Source organism: Eumetopias jubatus, unplaced genomic scaffold, assembly GCF_037043125.1.
Source record: "Eumetopias jubatus isolate StellerSeaLion01/CBP00866 unplaced genomic scaffold, mEumJub1_p1.0 scaffold_2, whole genome shotgun sequence".
NCBI lineage: Eukaryota > Metazoa > Chordata > Mammalia > Carnivora > Otariidae > Eumetopias > Eumetopias jubatus.
In genome coordinates this window covers 146,515,927-146,534,146 of record NW_028274808.1, presented here as the reverse complement: position 1 = coordinate 146,534,146, position 18,220 = coordinate 146,515,927, and positions in this window count along the sequence as shown.

The following is an 18,220-nucleotide window of genomic DNA, read 5'->3' as shown; positions in this document are numbered from 1 at the left end:
TGCGTTTCGATTTACACTCCACACACTGTCTTTTGGCTTCTTCTTTACGGTTGAGGCTGTGCATTTGTGAGATCACACGTGCTGGTTTCCCTGGTGAACGTAGCAAGGGCTCAAAGGTGGCCTCCCTAACGGCAGGCTGGGCACTGAACAGCGTTAATAGGTAGATCGATGTTGACAAGGGGGGTACTGTGCTGTTGAGCCCTTGAATGACCTCTCTCCCTGCCACCATGTCTACCTCAAACACAGGTCCAGTGAGCAAACACCAAGGTGGCCAGGGAAAGACGCTAAATGTCACCCATAGGAAAAGCCATCTTAATTATTGAGAATTCCTCCACCATGCCTCCCCTCTGGCGGGCATGCATGTGAGAAACAAACATCTTCATAGTACATCCTGTCCTGGGAGGCCTATGCAGATAGGCTGCCTTCTAGACCTCCTTATTACCAATTTTCCAATTTTATTCTTTTTAAGTCCCTAACCAGCTGACCAATCTGGTACTGACGCTGAGTCGTATAAATCTGTATCTCAGGTCATCTCTCCTTCCAAACAAAATAGACAACCAGACATACCTTTGAATGTCCTGCCCACTGAGCAGGATTGTGCTGGCCCTGACTGTGCATTTCCAGCTGATGCTAGAATCCCATACAGAAATCCATGAACCAGGGACACATTCTTTCCTCTCCATTAACTGATCATCGATGGGGTGGCCATGAAAATGATTCTCCAAACTGGGACACTTTTGACAATGAAAAGTGGTGTTGTGGGGCACCTGGCTCAGTCATTGGGTGTCTGCCTTCGGCTTGGGTCATGACCTCAGGGTCCTGGGATCGAGCCCCACATCTGGCTCCCTGCTCAGGAGGGAGCCTGCTTCTCCCTCTCCCTCTGCCTGCCACTCTCCCTGCTTGTGCTCTCTCTATCTCTCTCTGTCAAGTAAATATATAAAATCTCTAAAAAAAATAAAAGAAAAGTGGTGTCATGAATGATAAATGAATGTTGACAATGGGTATAAACGAGCACTACCTAGGGCAAAACTGGACATCTGTTTTTTGGTTTTTATTTTGGTTTCGGTTTTTTTGTCCTATGGAACTCCCCATGAAGCACTGAGGGAAAGGCATCGAAGTTATAAAGAGGAAGTACATGGAAGTCTGATCCACTTGCTTGTGCAATTTAGCTGAGCTCTCCAGGCCTGCTGAAACCTGATGTCATATACATCATCTCCACTTACAGTGGAATGCTGCTGCTTATATTCAGTTTTATGGTTTCAGTGGAGCATATATCACCCAGTTCAAGATAGGCAACTCAGCATAATCACTTGACATCCCATAATCAGGCACACTGTCTCTATCAGGGTCCAGTAGCAAGGCAAGAACTTCTTTTCACAATGAAAACCCCAAAGTTCTGTGCTGTTATTCTCCTGCCAGGGTGGAGAATTCCCTACAGCCACTGATAGTTCCGATCCATTTGGGTCCTGAGTCACAATGCCCCAGTGACAAGGAAGCTTAGGCTACAGCATGCACCCCTTTCTTGCCCTAAGTTCCGCTCAAAACTGGTAGCCTTTCAAGCAATGCAGTGATATGTGTAATCTTCAAAACACAAAGAAGACCAACAAGCAATGTGCTTTTCTCTTCTTGCAGGTGGTGGAAGCAGCCGCAGCTTGCCTTGATCACTTTAGCTCTCCTGACATGTTCCAGACCACCAGACCTCTAGAAATGTCAGCATCCCCATGAAGTTGTGTTGTATTTGTCTTCCACCTTCTGGCTTGTGACTTTTGCTAACTAAAACCTGATGAACCGTGCCTTCAGTGTAAGGGACTGGCATGGTTCCTATGGGATATGAAGATGCTCCAGCACCCTTAGGACTATATTATGACAGCCTGTAAGAAAAGTGACACAGTGCTGAGGCAAGACCGTAAAAATTGATATTGTCCCTGCCTTTTTTTTTTTGCTTTGTAAATAAATAATTTTTAATTTAAATTCAATTAACATATAGTGTATTATTAGTTTCAGAGGTAGAGTTCAGTGATTCATCAATCTTATATAATACCCAGTGTTCATTACATCACAAGCCCTCCTTAATGTCCCTCACCCAGATACCCCATTCCCCTCCCCCCAGCAACCCTGTTTGTTTCCTATGATTGAGAGTCTCTTATGGTTTGTCTCCCTCTCTGATTTCTGTTTTTTTTAAATTCCACATATGAGTGAGATCATTTGGTAATTGTCTTTCTCTGATTGACTTATTTCACTTAACATAATACCCTCTAGTTCCATCCACATCATTGAAACTGTCAAGATTTCTTTTTTTGCTGGCTGAGTAGTATTCCTTTGTATATATACCACATCTTCTTTATCCATTCATCTGTTGATGGACATCTGGCTCTTTCCATAGTTTGGCTATGGTGGACATTGCTGCTACAAACATTGGGGTACAGGTGCCCCTTCGGATCACTACATTTGTATCTTTGGGGTGAATATGTAGTAGTGCAATTGCTGAGTTGTAGGATAGCTCTATTTTCAACGTTTTGAGGAACCTCCATACTGTCTTCCAGAGTGGCTGCACCAGCTTGCATTCCCACCAACAGTGTAGGAGGGTTCCCCTTCTCCACATCCTTGCCAACATCTGTCACTTGCTGATTTGTTAATTTTAGCCATTCTGACTGGTGTGAGGTGGTATCTCATTGTGGTTTTGATTTGTATTTCCCTGATGCCGAGTGATGTTGAGCATTTTTTTCATGTGTCTGTTGGCCATTTGGATGTCTTCTTTGCAGGAATGTCTGTTCATGCCTTCTGCCCATTTCTTGATTGGATTCTTTGTTCTTTGGTTGTTGAGTTTGAGAAGTTCTTTGTAGATCTTGGAAATCAGCCCTTTATCTGATAAGACATTTGCAAATATCTTCTCCCATTCTGTCTGTTGTCTTTTGGTTTTGTTAACTGCTTCCTTTGCTGTGCAAAAGCTTTTTATCTTGATGAAGTCCCAATAGTTCATTTTTGCTTTGTTTCCCTTGCCTTTGGGACATGTCTAGCAAGAAGCTGCTGCAGCCCAGGTCAAAGAGGTTGCTGCGTGTGTTCTCCTCTAGGATTTTAATGGATTCCTGTCTCACATTTAGCTCTTTCATCCATTTTGAGTTTATTTTTGTGTATGGTGTAAGGAAATGGTCCAGTTTCATTCTTCTGCATGTGGCTGTCCAATTTTCCCAGCACCATTTGTTGTCTTTTTTCCACTGGATATTCTTTCTTGCTTTGTTGAAAAGTAGTTGACCAGAGAGTTGAGGGTCCATTTCTGTGTTCTCTCTTCTGTTCCATTGATCTATGTGTCTGTTTTTGTGCCAGTACCATACTGTCTTGATGATTACAGCTTTGTAATAGAGCTTGAAGTCTGGAATTGTGATGCCACCAGCTTTGGTTTTCTTTTTCAACATTCCTTTGGCTATTCAGGGTCTCTTCTAGTTCCATCCAAATTTTAGGATTATTTGTTCCAGCTCTGTGAAAAAAGTTAATGGTATTTTGAGGGATTGTGTTGAATGTATAGGTTGCTCTAGGTAGCATAGACATTTTAACAATATTTGTTCTAATCCATGAGCATGGAAAGTTTTTCCATTTCTTTGTGTCTTCCTCAAATTCTTTCATGAGTGTTCTATAGTTTTCCTGAGTACAGATCCTTTGCTTCGTTGGTCAGGTTTATTTCTAGGTACCTTATGGTTTTTGGTGCAATTATAAATGAGCTTGACTCCTTAATTTCCCTTTCTTCTGTCTCATTGTTAGTGTATAGAAATGCAACTGATTTCTGTGCATTGATTTTATATCCTGCCATGTTGCTGAATTCCTGTATGAGTTCTAGCAATTTCGGAGTGGAGTCTTTTGGGTTTTCCACTTAGAGTATCATGTCATCTGCAAAGAGTGAGAGTTTGACTTCTTTGCCGATTCGGATGCATTTTACTTCTTTTTGGTGTCTGACTGCTGAGCCTAGGACTTCTAGTACTATGTTGAACAACAGTGGTGAGAGTGGACATCCCTGCTGTGTTCCTGACCTTCGGGGAAAAGCTCTCAGTTTTTCCCCATTGAGAATGATATTCGCTGTGAGCTTTTTGTAGCTGGCTTTTATGATATCATCCCTGCCTTTTAAAAACAAACTGATTCTGATTTTTCTTACTGATTGGAATAGAAAGAAAGCATCTGCTGGATCAATAACTACATACTAGGTGCCGTGGATTATGCTAATTTGCTCCAATAAAGGTGCCATCTCTACAGCCAGCTACAACTGGCATCATCACTGAGTTTGCAATAATCTACCATGATTTCCCATGACCCATCTGCATTTTGCAACAGCCAAACAAGTGAGCTAAATGGGGATGTGGAAAGATACCTTCCCAGTATCCCTCAAGTCTTCAGTGGTGACACTAATCTCTGCAACTCCCTCTCCAGGACTTACCATCTTGTTGTGGGCATTGCAAGAAGGGGTACAGTTCCAGGACCTTCCTTCCTACCATGATGGTTTTCATTCCATATGTAGGAGTCTATGTAGGTTCTGCCAGTTATTAAATACATCTATTCTCACTATACATTTTGGGACTGGAAAAATAATTACAAGCTAGATCCATTGGATCCACTGTCAGACGGACATGGACTAAGATTCCATCTGTCATCTGACTTCCTTAAGCTTGAGCTGGTAAACTATGAAGGCTTTGCAGGTTCAGAACCACCATCTAATAACCTGTTGGCAGTCTGGGTATTTTCCCTTCCCCTACTCCATCCCATACACCCTAGGAAACTGCCTCAGGTTCCTCTGGAGAAGGCTTAGGGAAACTTCCATGGCATATATATGTAGTCTTTTCTCACAGGGACCAGGTGTCCCCTCAGCTGGGGAGTTGTAGGTCTGGGAACTAGATAAGACACTGTGAATCCCACCAGGTGACTTGAGTTAAGCTCAGTGAATAGAATCCTTTTGTCTTTTCATGGCAAGCAGCATCTTAACAGAATGTCCATCAGTTTTTATCTAGAAACCCATGATCTACTAGTCATCATCACAAATCCCTGTTGATCAAAGCACTCTGATTACCATTCCATCCTGTGGCCTATTGTGATAATCACATCCTCCTTGTCTGAGGGATAAGCACCACCACCTGCCCTCTCCTATCACAGAATCCTATATTTCGCATTGAGACTCCAAAGCAGCAACCCCCATCATCATATATGCCCTCCAGGCGATAAAACCACAGAGGTCTTCATTATGACTTAGTGAAGGAAGTGTTTTTTCTGGGCCTTCCTGGAGAGAGGAGGGAGGAGAGAGAGCTCATCTGGAGTGGTAAACATAACAGATCCATTATGCCCATGTGTCTCAGTGAGAGAACCCCTGCCAACAGTGTAAAGACAATAATTTTTATGTAGTACATAAATATTTTTACTTATATCAAGCAATGCTGGTTTCCTGTTTACAGATGCAAAAATGAGGTTCCTTTAAAAATAAATGTTTTCAGTGTTCAAATAAAAAATATTAAATAAATAGTACAGATTATAATAAGATAATAATCACGGAGGCAGTACATAAATGACTATGTACATGAATAAAGTTTGGGAAAACACTGATTTAATTCAATTTTCTCATTTATGGATGAGACGACTCAATGCCCAGAAAAGTAATGTTTTCTTTTCAAGTTCTAGCTGCTTTAGAGGCTGAAGAACCCAGGCCCTCAGATGCCCCATTCAGTGCTCTCCCACACAGGTCCCTCAGAGCAGTTGAGCATTCATTTGAAAATCGAACAAAAGCTATGAGTCATTTTTCCTTAAAAAAAAAAAAAAGGTAAATGGAGAGAACGCATAAAATTCTGCCAAAAAATTTCAATGATTACTCAGATGGCCTAAAGTGTAATCATTCAAATACCCACTAGGTATCTGGTAGTGCATGAGCTGAAGCAAATATTCCCACCGACCCAGACTCACAATCTGAATGTCATTAGAACTTGAATATGCTTCTCTTTGGGAAAATAAGTCTCAAACACATAAAAGCTTTGAATCCCTAAGCATATTCCACTTCCATCTGAAACTGCTCAGCACTAAAGGGTTGATTCATACAGACAACATAGGGCGACCAGCCAAATGACGTCAACACAGACGGTGCTGCTTTGGGCAAAGCAGGAGACCAAACCAGAAGTTTAAACAATTCCTTTCTTCCATAAGCATTAGAGACTGGAGAGAGAGCAGAAGTACCACATGGCAACCACACAGCACGGAAGCCAGACGTTAGAAACACAATCCCCAGTGTTGAGAAATGGTCATTATGGGGCCGTTGTTCATAACACCTTTGCTGATGCCTTCAGCTCTCCCCTGCACTTTCATCTTTCCCCAGGCTTCAGCAGCTTTCCACCCGGAGACCCACCTAACAACCAGGTTGATAATGACTTAAATATTAGCTGCAGTGAGAGCAGGGAAGGAAATGACTGTGGGTTTCCCAGAGTGGATGGGGATTTACATTCTAATTTATTCACAAACTAGAAATGTGCAGGTGATATTTAAAGATGGGTTTGGAAAATCTGACATAAAAAAGGTCAACCCTAGAGTTAAGTGTCTAGCACACTTTGAACATCATTTCAATAAGACCGTCTAGGACTACGCTGTCTCCGTGCAGTGAGGAGGGTTGAGTCCCAGAGAAAGGAAGCTATAGCAATTCTGCTGGCAGCAGCCTTGGCAAAAATGGAAGAGCGAAAGAAAGAGGGAAAGAAAGAAAGAAAGGAAAGAAAGGAAAGAAAGGAAAGAAAGGAAAGAAAGAAAGAAAGAAAGAAAGAAAGAAAGAAAGAAAGAAAGAAAGAAAGAAAGAAAGAAAGAAAGGAAGGAAGGAAGGAAGGAAGGAAGGAAGGAAGGAAGAAAGGAAGAAAGGAAGAAAGAAAGAAAGAAAGAAAGAAGAAAGAAGGAAGGAAGAGAAAAAGGAAGGAAGGAAGAAAAGAAAGAAAGAAAGAAAGAAAGAAAGAAAGAAAGAAAGAAAGAAAGAAAGAAAGAAAGAGAAAGAAAGAAAGAAAGAAAAAAGAAAGAAAAGAAAGAAAGAAAGAAAAAGAAAGAAAAAGGCAGGAAGAAAGAAAGAGGGAAGGAAGGAAAAAGAGAGAAGGAAGGAGGGAGGGAGGGAGGGAGGGAGGGAGGGAGGGAGAGGGGAAGAAATCCTGACTGAGATTGTCTCTCTGTCTTGCATTTCTAAGACTTTCTTTCGCATCCACCCAGTGCCCAAATATGCCAAGTGAGCTAATTTCAAGCCAAGTTTATGAAATGTAATTTTCCCTTTAACAGCAGATTCTTAAAAACATAGTATTTGCCTTTTTTTTTTTCAGTTTTAGAAACGTTAGCACAAAGCATACATTTTTGTGGACGATACCACAGCAGGTCTGAGGACTAGTACCTATCCCAGGCTCCTGGAAAACACATTTGTTCAACAAGGATTCAAGTGAACACCATGCATTAAGCACTGTTCTCGGCATTAGGAAAACAGCAGTGAACCGAAGGTCAAATGTGTGGTAGAGTGTCTCGTAATGATAAGCCCTGTGATGAACGCCAAAGCAGGGTGAGGGAAGAAAGAGGAAGAAGGGATGACAGGGCGGTCAGGGAGAACTCCCTGAGGAGGTGACATTTGAATGCAATGGTTTCAAAACTGAAAGGTCCTTAGAGAAAAACTAGCCATATACACACTTCCGAATTTTTTAAAATAGAACTTTGAATTCTAAATAAGCTGAGTAACTTGCTCAGGGTGACACAGAGAAGAATATGGGACCCACAGTTGGAAGCCAGCCTGAAGGAAGCATTTCCAGTCTGGTATTCTCTGCTACCTTCTACCACAGTCTGAGGCACCTTCTTAGTTTTCGTGTTACACAGATGAAAGAAAACACATAAATTAACCCTAACTCTATGCCTGGATTTCATTAGAACTTGAAAACATTATTTCTTACACAAATACTATAGAGCAATATAACATAGTAGTTTAAATCCCAATTCTGGCCTTCTTTGCTGTGACCCCATTACTTAACCTCTCTGTGCCACAACTTCCTTATCTAAAAACAAAATAAAACAATCAAGGTTAAAAGAGATAATGACTTGCTCAGGAAACAACAGATGTTGGTGGGGATGCGGAGAAAGGGGAACCCTCCTACACTGTTGGTGGGAATGCAAGCTGGTGCAACCACTCTGGAAAACAGTGGGAGGTTCCTCAAACAGTTGAAAATAGAGCTACCATATGATCCAGCAATTGCACTACTGGGTATTTACCACAAAGATACAAATGTAGGGATCCAAAGGGGTACGTGCACCCCAATGTTTATAGCAGCAATGTCCACAATAGCCAAACTGTAGAAAGAGCCAAGATGTCCATCGACGGATGAATGGATAAAGAAGATGTGGTATGTATACACAATGGAATATTATGCAGCCATCAAAAGGAATGAAATCTTGCCATTTGCAACGACGTGGATGGAACTGGAGGGTGTTATGCTGAGTGAAATAAGTCAATCAGAGAAAGACATGTATCATATGACCTCACTGATAGGAGGAATTCTTAATCTCAGGAAACAAACTGAGGGTTGCTGGAGTGGTGGGGGTGGGAGGGATGGGGTGGCTGGGTGATAGACATTGGGTAGGGTATGTGTTATGGTGAGCGCTGTGAATTGTGCAAGACTGTTGAATCACAGATCTGTACTTCTGAAACAAATAATGCAACATATGTTAAGAAAAAAGAAAAAGAAGAAGATAGCAGGAGGGGAAGAATGAAGGGGAGTAAGTCAGAGGGGGAGACAAACCATGAGAGACTCTGAGAAACAAACTGAGGGTTCTAGAGGGGAGGAGGGTGGGGGGTTGGGTTAGCCTGGTGATGGGTATTAAAGAGGGCACGTTCTGCGTGGAGCACTGAGTGTTATGCACAAACAATGAATCATGGAACCCTACATCAAAAACTAATGATGTAATGTATGGTGATTAACATAACAATAAAAAATTTTTTAAAAAGAGATAATGACTTGCATATTAAGAACTCAATAAATACTAGGTATCGCTGTGCTTTTTAGAACTGCTGATATATATAATATCATCTATCATGACTACTATAGCGATTAATTATGTGTTTCATATTTATTTAAAACCTGCCTCCCCTGCTAGCTCTCTGCTGGCTAAGCTCTCTGATGGCAGGACAATATTTGTCTTGTTTACCTCAGTGTTCCCAGGCCCTAGAACAGTACCTGACTCAGAATGTGCTCAATAAGCATATACTGAATAAATTAATGAGTTTAAAATGCATAATTACCATAGTCATTGGAAAGGAAGTAAAGCTGATGAGACTTTTGCCAGTAAAAACTGCCAAATCCCACTTTGACTTAATGAGGCTTTAATGTAGAACTTGCTATTTGTTGTCGCAAGAGAGGGCTTTAAGGAAACCACAGCCTGGCTTTACTTTATATAAGCAGCTTCATCTATGTGGCCCCTACTTCATAGTCCCCATAACCACTTATCATAAGAAGCAAGCTTAGTTAAGCTACTGCAATGTTCTAAATCCATTCAGCTGTTGGTGGGAATGCAAGCTGGTGCAACCCCTCTGGAAAACAGTGTGGAGGTTCCTCAAACAGTTGAAAATAGAGCTACCATATGATCCAGCAATTGCACTACTGGGTATTTGCCACAAAGATACAAATGTAGGGATCCGAAGGGGTACGTGCACCCCGATGTTTATAGCAGCAATGTCCACAGTAGCCAAACTGTGGAAAGAGCCAAGATGTCCATCGACAGATGAATGGATAAAGAAGATGTGGTATATGTTTTGGGCACCTGCTAGGCTCTGGCATGTGTCTAGTCCCTAGAGATACAATGGCACCAAGACGAATAGGCCATTCAGATGCTGTGGCAAATGCTCCCAACTAGAAATGGACTCAAAGGATAGAAAAGTGGACTCTGCTGGGAGAGAAGAGGGAAGTTTCACAGAGGAGGGGATTTGTGAGCTGGCTTTGGAAAGATACAGTTTTCGAAGTGGAAGAAGGAAAGCAGGAGCTCTAGGCTCAGGAAACCACATGTGCAGATGGGCAAATCTGTGGAAAGATCTGGGGAATCTGTAGAGGGGAGATCGAACAATATGGCGAGAAGTGTCATGATGTCAGGAAAAATTCTGCAGTGCTATGTTAGGAAAAACAGGAAAAGGCAGATGGTGACTTTTATGCCAAGCTAAGGAGTTTACACTTTGTTCTGTAGCTCCCAGAGAAGGGTGTTAAAGGACAGGAACAGGCTTGAGTGCAACCAACCCTGATAGCTCTGTGGTGGGCTGGAGAGTGTCCTTGGATGGGGCATGGTTGGAGGCATGTATCCAGTTAGGGCTGTCTCTGTCATCTGAGTATTTCTTCCTGTCTCTGGTCTCTCTGTCTTCCTAATGTGTGCTTGTGAGTGTGTGTGTGTGTACACACCCTGGGATGTATATATCTCTTTGCTTCTTGCTCTCTTTGGCTCTCTGCTTTCTCTCTCACATTCTCTCTCTCCCTCTCTTGCTCTCTCTCCACCTCTCTCTTTGTCTCTCCCATTGTCATTATTTGATGTACTGAGGCTCAAACACAGAATAGAGTATCAGTTGCTAGGAATTGCTCAAAACAAAATGTCATGTGGTGAAATGGGCACCAAAGTGAAAATCAATGCACCCAAACACGGAGCCTAACCAGCAATGAAACCCTGGAAAAATCACCTAATCTCTTTGGCCTTAGTTCCCTCATTACTAGATTTTATTTAATTCCATGAGTATTTACTGAGTGCCTGCTATGTTCTAGGTGCTAAGGATTTAGTAATAGAAAAACAGACAAAAGTCCCTGCCTTAATTGTAAAGGAAAGACTGACAACAAAATTTAAGTTAGGAAAATATGTGTGAATTGATGATAAGTGCAAAAGAAAAAAATAAAGCAGAAAGGGAATTAAAGAAGATGATGGTGTGACAATTTTCATTAAGTTAAGCATTACTGAGAAAGTAACATTTGAGTGAAAGACCTAAAGGAAGCAAAAGTGTGAGCCATGTCAACTCTAGGAAAAAGATTCCAACCAAAGGGCACTGCCAATGCAAATGTCCTGAGGCAGAAGCACACCCGGTGTCATGATAAAGTAACAAGACCAGGATGGCTGGAGCAGAGGAAGGATAGAAGGCTGGAGGAGATGGACATCAAGTGAGATCAGATCACATAAGAACCGGCAGCCACTTAAGACTATTTTTAATGCAGGCTGCAATGAGGAGAGTCATGATCTGAGGTATATATGTAATGTATCACTCTGGCTGTTGATTTGAGAATAAACTGAAGAGGAGCAAGAAGCAGAGCAACTACTAAGGTGGTAAGATTGGACCACAGTGGATGGAGGTGGTGCAAAATGTCTGATTCTGGATCTGTTTTGAAGGTAGAGCTGACAGGATTTGTCCAGGAATTGGAGAACAGTCAAGGGTGACCCCAAGGTTTTAGGTCTGTGAACCTAGGAAGATGCAGACACATCCTTTCAGGCGATTGATTCTAAAGTATCTGAAACCCTATGATTTGGAGAAGCTTCTTCTCTTTTTTCTGTGGTTGGAAACTTCCACTCAATTAGAAACTCATTCTTAAAAAATTGAAAATATATGGTATCTCTTTTAAATTATTTTCTCTCTTCAGAAAGCTTTACAATAAAAAAAATCTGTGACAGAAACCTTTCTTTAAAAATAACGAAAGAAAAATGTCCATTGTTTAAAACCCCAGTCCCTTCCAGTTACTTTCTTGGGAACACTGAATGATGCTGGGTCCCTACATTTCTTATAGAAAGGCAAATACTGAATTGCTGTTGGGCCCAGAATGATCTCATCATCAGAGGAAAGTAAAAGAACCAAGATGGGCCTGAGGCTAGAAACGGGGAAATGGCATGCAGGTGACACTAACTCCGGTGGCCCCTGTCAAGTGGTGCCGCTGTTTGTGCCTGTTTGCCCAGCCCTGTGATGTTGGTTTGTGGCAAATGGAAAACGGGGACAGACCTCCGTGCAAACCCACACTCTGCCTGTGGAGCCTCAGCCCATGTTTGTTACTTAATCACCCTGAGCCTCAGTCCCCGCAATCATTAAATATCTACCACTCAGAGTTTGAGCAGAAAACAATATATCTGAAGTACATAACTTTATCCCTAAGTCGCATGCTAAACAAATGAGGGTTAACCCCTTGAGATCCAAGGAGCTGATCTAACATCCTGTGGGTGGGCTTAGGAGATTCATTCGCTGTGAATAGGTGGGTGAATGTGGGTGGTGATGGGTGGGAAAGGGAACCCACACTATACAAAAGCCATAAACAGAGGGCTGCACCCCATATATATGGGCCTGTTTAGGGAGAAGAGTTTGAAATGTGTGCACCGTTTCAGTGTAGTTGAGTCAGTGTAGATGCTAGCATTTTCTGGAAAAAGTGATTAGATGATGTCTGGTAAGAAATGATGTGATAGGCTCAACAAGGTTCAACTTACTCAATTATCTAGTCTGCTCTAACTATTCATTTAAAAGGTGATTCATCTCGCCCATCATGTGCAACATTCCCAATATGAAGAGACAGCCTCTTGCTTTCAGGAGAAAGAAGATTTTTTTTTTTTTTTTCTTTCCATGCAATTGAACCTTAAAAAGCCATAATTTGTGTTGGTATTTGGAATTGAAACTTCACAAACCCACTTCATTTAAGTTCACATCCCACTTCATTTTTGCAGAAGGTCCTTTATAAAATCTTGGTTCTGGTGTCTTGACACCCCGGGTGAAAACATGCATACTGTGTAAGTCTACACTATTTAGAGTGACAGGGTTAACCACAGGCAGACCTGCATTCAAATCCCCATTCTACCACTTAGTCTTGGTGCCAGTTATTTAATTTCATTAAGATTTCATTTTTTCAATGGTAAACTCTTGGTGGGGGGATCATAGTTTCTATCATGTAGGGTTTTTGTGAATATTAGATAAGAAAAATCTTCTAAAGCACTTAGCACAGTGCCCAGCCCATAGTAAGTGAAGTTATTACTGTTATCTATATTTCAAGGTTCTGTTACTATAAAAGAATGGTAATTAGGCTGGGTTTGTGGTCACTATTTTATTTCATTAGCTAAATTGATGTAACTGTCTCTTCTTGAAAGATACTTTAGACAACAGCAAGAAATAGTAGGAAGGTTAGTAAAATTAGAAGGTAGAGGCACAAGCAGAAAGGAAATACAGACAGGCTCAATATAGGGTCAGAGGTAGATTCACCATTACATTTACGAAGCTCAGGGCCCTTGCACCCCTTAGAGGGGCCCAGGCAACATGTTCACATGACCATGAGTTTTTGTAAAAGATGCCCACAATTAGCTAAAACTGCTGTTTCTTTGGACTCCTGTGGTCCCTCAATTATGTTTTTCCTAAATTCGAATAGCACTGGAATAGCCATGGACATTCGGGGGAAGTTGCGATGGGGAGACATTCAGTTTGGGTTTAGCACAGCATATAGATGTGATCCACAGTCAACTCTTGTGTATACTTAAAATATTGCTAGCCACCCTCATGTAGAAATGGCTTCTGGAAAGGTTCCTACTTCCCATGTTTCTCACACCCACTCATTCTGCCTGTGACCCAAACATGCAGGACCAGAGACTATTGTGATAGGAATATGTCTCTGGCAGCTGACACTAGAAATATGTATGTGGAGAAGGAGAAACAGGTCTTGAAACATACAGATGCTATGATAGAGGCCAGGCAGTTCATAAAAATATTGTTTTTTCCAGGTTTTGTGATGTTTGTACTATTTGTTACTGTTTTAAAATCTGAAATTGGTTGCAATTTCTTTTCTTGTCTAAACAAATGTTTACTTTCTTACCTAAATTGTGTGAGCTTTTTCCTCAAAGAAAGCGCCCAAGATTATACTAGCTTAGGTCTCCTATACTTGGGATCCACCGTTAATTAAACAACAAATTCAGCTCTGAGTTTCCTAGTAACCAGAATATTACATACTTATAAGTATAGCAAGAGAGGAGATAAATCATCATGGTAGTTGTCGGAAAAGAAATCAGTATTCCTCCAAAAAAGCTATGGAATGGAAAATCACTGGTCTGGATTCTCCCAGTAGCAATGTGACTCCAGAAAAATAATATATATCAAGGACAGCAAGGTTTTTCATGAAATAAAATTCTAGAAGAAATTTTCTCTGTAGAGTTTTATGTAATGCAGCTTTCAGCACTATCTTATGGAAAAGTCCTCTGCCAAGCTTGCCATCAGTTTGACTAGCACCGCTCACTTCTTCCAGCCTCGCCCCTCACCACTCTCAGCCCTGGAGTTCTTTCCCAGCCATTCTAGATATTTTTAAGTTGTGGAGATTCAGCTTTCTCATTCTTCCTCCAGACTTCACCAATGCTGTTCTCTGCCTTGCATCCTTTTCTATGCTCTTCTGGCTACCTTCAACTCAGATACCAGGTAACAGCTTTTATCTCACTTCCTCTGGGATGTTTTCCATAAAATCACTCTTATGTGCTCTGAACTTCTCCAGTTTTATTCCTTATTACACAGTATTCCACCTGATATTGCAATGTCTAGATCCACTGTTGGATAAACAGCTCCATGAAGGCACAGACTATCTATGGTGTTCACCATTCTAACACCACTCACTTGGACTGTGCCCAATATAAATCGTCACTTAATAAAGGCAGATTTCCTATGCCTATCTCATTTGTGAGTTTAGTGTTACTTAATGAAGGTGATTTTTTAAAGGAGCTAAGCTAATCTAAAAGTATAGCCTACTGATAGTATGATTGATCCAGGGACAGACCTTGGAGTTCCCAGGGGCCTCGATAGCTCTTTTTCCAAAACCACTTTCCTCAATTAGGCATTTCATCAGAACTGAACTGCAAATATTTTAGGATTCTCTTAGACTGAAAGTCCAGCCCACTAATATTCTACTCTACTGCAGAAGGATAATATCATATGCTTGGGAAAACAAATAGACAGGTGTTTTTTTTTTTTTTAAGAAACTAAAACACTGTGAAGTCTAATGGCATTCCCAATGTCCCAGGGTTGGTGAGTCATCAATCAAGAACTAGAAGCTAGATAGTCTGACTTCCTGTGACTTTTCTCCACAGTTAACATTGAGACACCAAAATAGGAATATTGGCAACCATTGTTTTGAAAGGAAAAGCTAAAAAACTCTATCTTCCCACTATTGCTTCAATTCAGGCCAAGGCAGCATGGAGTGGAGGACAGAACAGGGGCTCTGGAACCAGACTACCCAGGTTTAGCTACCTACAGGCTGCGGAACCATGAACAAACTATATAATCTTTCTGCATGTTGGTTTCCTTATAGTAAAATATGTGTAATAAGAGAAGCTATCTCGTAGGGTTATGGTGAGGAAAAAAATGAGTTAATCCATAAAAGGTGCTTAAAACAGCTCTCAACATACACAGCAAATTGTCAACAAATAAATGATCTCTACACTGAGATGAAATCACAACCAGCTTATATGAGGTGTAAGAAGTAGAAAAACATTTAACCCACATGAAGGACTTAGGTAGGAGTGCTGAACAGGTGCTGTTCTTAAGCACAGTGTAGACATTACTCAGTATTCTGAACCCCAAGGCCTGTGTTCTTAGCCACTGGGTTACATTTTCTTCTCCGGGTGAAGAGGAAAGATAGTCTACCCTCGATTCCAAATCATTTTAAAACTGATCTTGAGTACCTACAAGAGAGTTATGACTCAGAGCTCCAAGAAGTAAACACTACCTCTGAGGGTGGTCCAAATAAATAACCATCCACCAGCAGGAACTTCCGGACATCCCAGAATAACTTTGTCTTTGCAGGCCAAAAGCCGGACTTAAACTGGATAAATCTGATCAACTTTATGATCCCGTTTCTTTTTTTCTGTATTCTATTTATGTACGTTTTGTTGCTCCGGGGGCAGCGAAGTGAGGGGGGACTGTATTTGTTTTCCATTTTTGCTTTGTTTTGTTTTTTAATGAATAAGCATAATGAGAATAATGAATGAAACATTCCTCAAAAAATCTTCAGGAAATATATCAGTGGTCAGTATTAAAGCAGCTATTAAGCAATATCTAATCATAATCATGGATAACATCTATCTATCTATTTATAAGATTTATTTGAGCTCTATGCTATGAACTTTAAAGATTTTTTATTTATTTATTTATTGGCAGAGAGAGACAGTGAGAGAGGGAACACAAAAAGGGGGAGTGTGAGAGGGAGAAGCAGGCTTCCCACTGAGCAGGGAGCCCAATGCAGGGCTCGATCCCAGGACCCCAGGATCATGACCTGAGCCGAAGGCAGGTGCTTTTCCCACTGAGGCACCCAGGCGCCCCTATGCTATGAACTTTAAATGAATTATCTCACTGAATTCTTAACAAACCAATGAAGGAAATACTATTATTATCCTCTACTTTACAAATGAAGACACTGAAGCTTAAAAAGATTAATTCAATCGACCAAGATTTTAAAACAAGAAAGTCATGGAAGTTGGAAGTTCGAACCCAACGCTGAGTTCTGACTTGGAAAACTTCCTACCCTGGTGTCTTGTGCAGAACGAGTGGGCACTTAAGCTGGGCCTTCACATGAAGAGGCCACTCAGGAAATGTTTGTAGAATAAAACACTATCAACCATTTAATTTTTGAGAGTTCAACAGCAACTCCCCTTCTCCTACGACAGAAGAGTGTCTCACTTCTGTCTCATGTTTAGAACCTGTGGATATGCTATATGAAGGGTTCCAGAGAGAAGTGAAGGTTATGGGTACTCAGAAACTATGTGGCCACCAGTAACGAATTCCAAAGGCACAATTCATCTCAAGTGTTTCATTCACTAATCCAGCAGTGTGAGAGTGTTCTATTAATAGTAATCCATAAAACTTCAGCTCCACAGTTGTGCTGAGAGGAGAATCTTTGTTCTGAGAACTATGACTGCCTTTATTCCTTGACTCCTTAGTAAATCATTACAAAGTATAATATTAATGATAGTAGAATTAAAATAAATTAAAATAAATCATTACAAGGTGTAATGTGGAACCATGTACTGATCTGTCACTGATTGTCACTCCATGTCTACTAGGTGCTAGGCCCTTGGCATGCATTATTCAATCTACTTCTTAAAAGAAACATATTATCCCCATTTTACTAAATGGAGAAACAAACAACCGGATATTTGTGGAAGGTTTAAACTCAGGCCTGCCAACTCCAAAGCCTGGCCTCTTTCCACCATATCTACAGTAGGAAACCGAAAGACTTTTCTGTTCCTACTGGCTTCACATCTAGGACAATGAGAGAATCTTAATAATTGAAGATAACAACAACAAAAAAAGTGGGGAAGTCAGAGAACTTTGGAGGATATGGGCTCTCCTTCAGGGAAAAAAATGCATTTACGCCCAAACACATAAATTCTTATATACAATTTCATACATTTACAGATCCCAGTTAAGAGGTTAAGAAGACTGGTTTTATGGACAAGAGGGGGAACACAGAGAAAAAAGAGAGGAGAAACACTAAATTTTTTTTAAAAGCCAAATCATTAACATGTTCACTAGTAGCTGTAGTTGTTTGGAGGGAAAAATCATTTATAAAATCAGCAGAGATGATTGGAGTCAAAGGAAAGGTCACAAAGGACTGGTTTCAAGATATTTTACCAAGTTAAGCACTCCTTCAGTGTTTTGAAAGAAAAAAGAGACTTGATTGTTTCCTCGATCCTACCCACCACTACTAAGAATTCCCATTCAATAGCTCAGCTGGATATTTAAAACATGAATTATTTCATGACCACTAACCAGCCTTGTGGCAGAGGGAACAAGGGTAAATAAAGAAAGCAGCCAAAAGTAGGGGCACCTGCCTGGCTCGGTCGGTAGAGCACATAACTCCTGATCTCACGGTCATGAGTTCAAGCCCCACACTGGGCCTAGAGCTTACTTTAAAAAAAAAAAAAAAAAAAAAAGTGAAGTTCAGTGGCCTCGAAATAACCTAAATGGCTCGGGCCAACATCAAAACTCCAGTCTGTCTGTGAAGGGCACAGGCAAAGGCCAGCGTCATCCAGCTTCAGGATCCCCGTTTCACCTACATGAATACACTGTCCCCTCCATGTCCTACCACTTGCAAATTCATCTCAACATACACACAGTACAAACAGCATTATAGCTGCTACTCAATGTCTACAAAATCAAAGACACACAGGCACTTGCAGCAGATAGACCTTTGTACATCTTGGAGACAGACTTAAAAGATCTTTAGAACTTCATTGA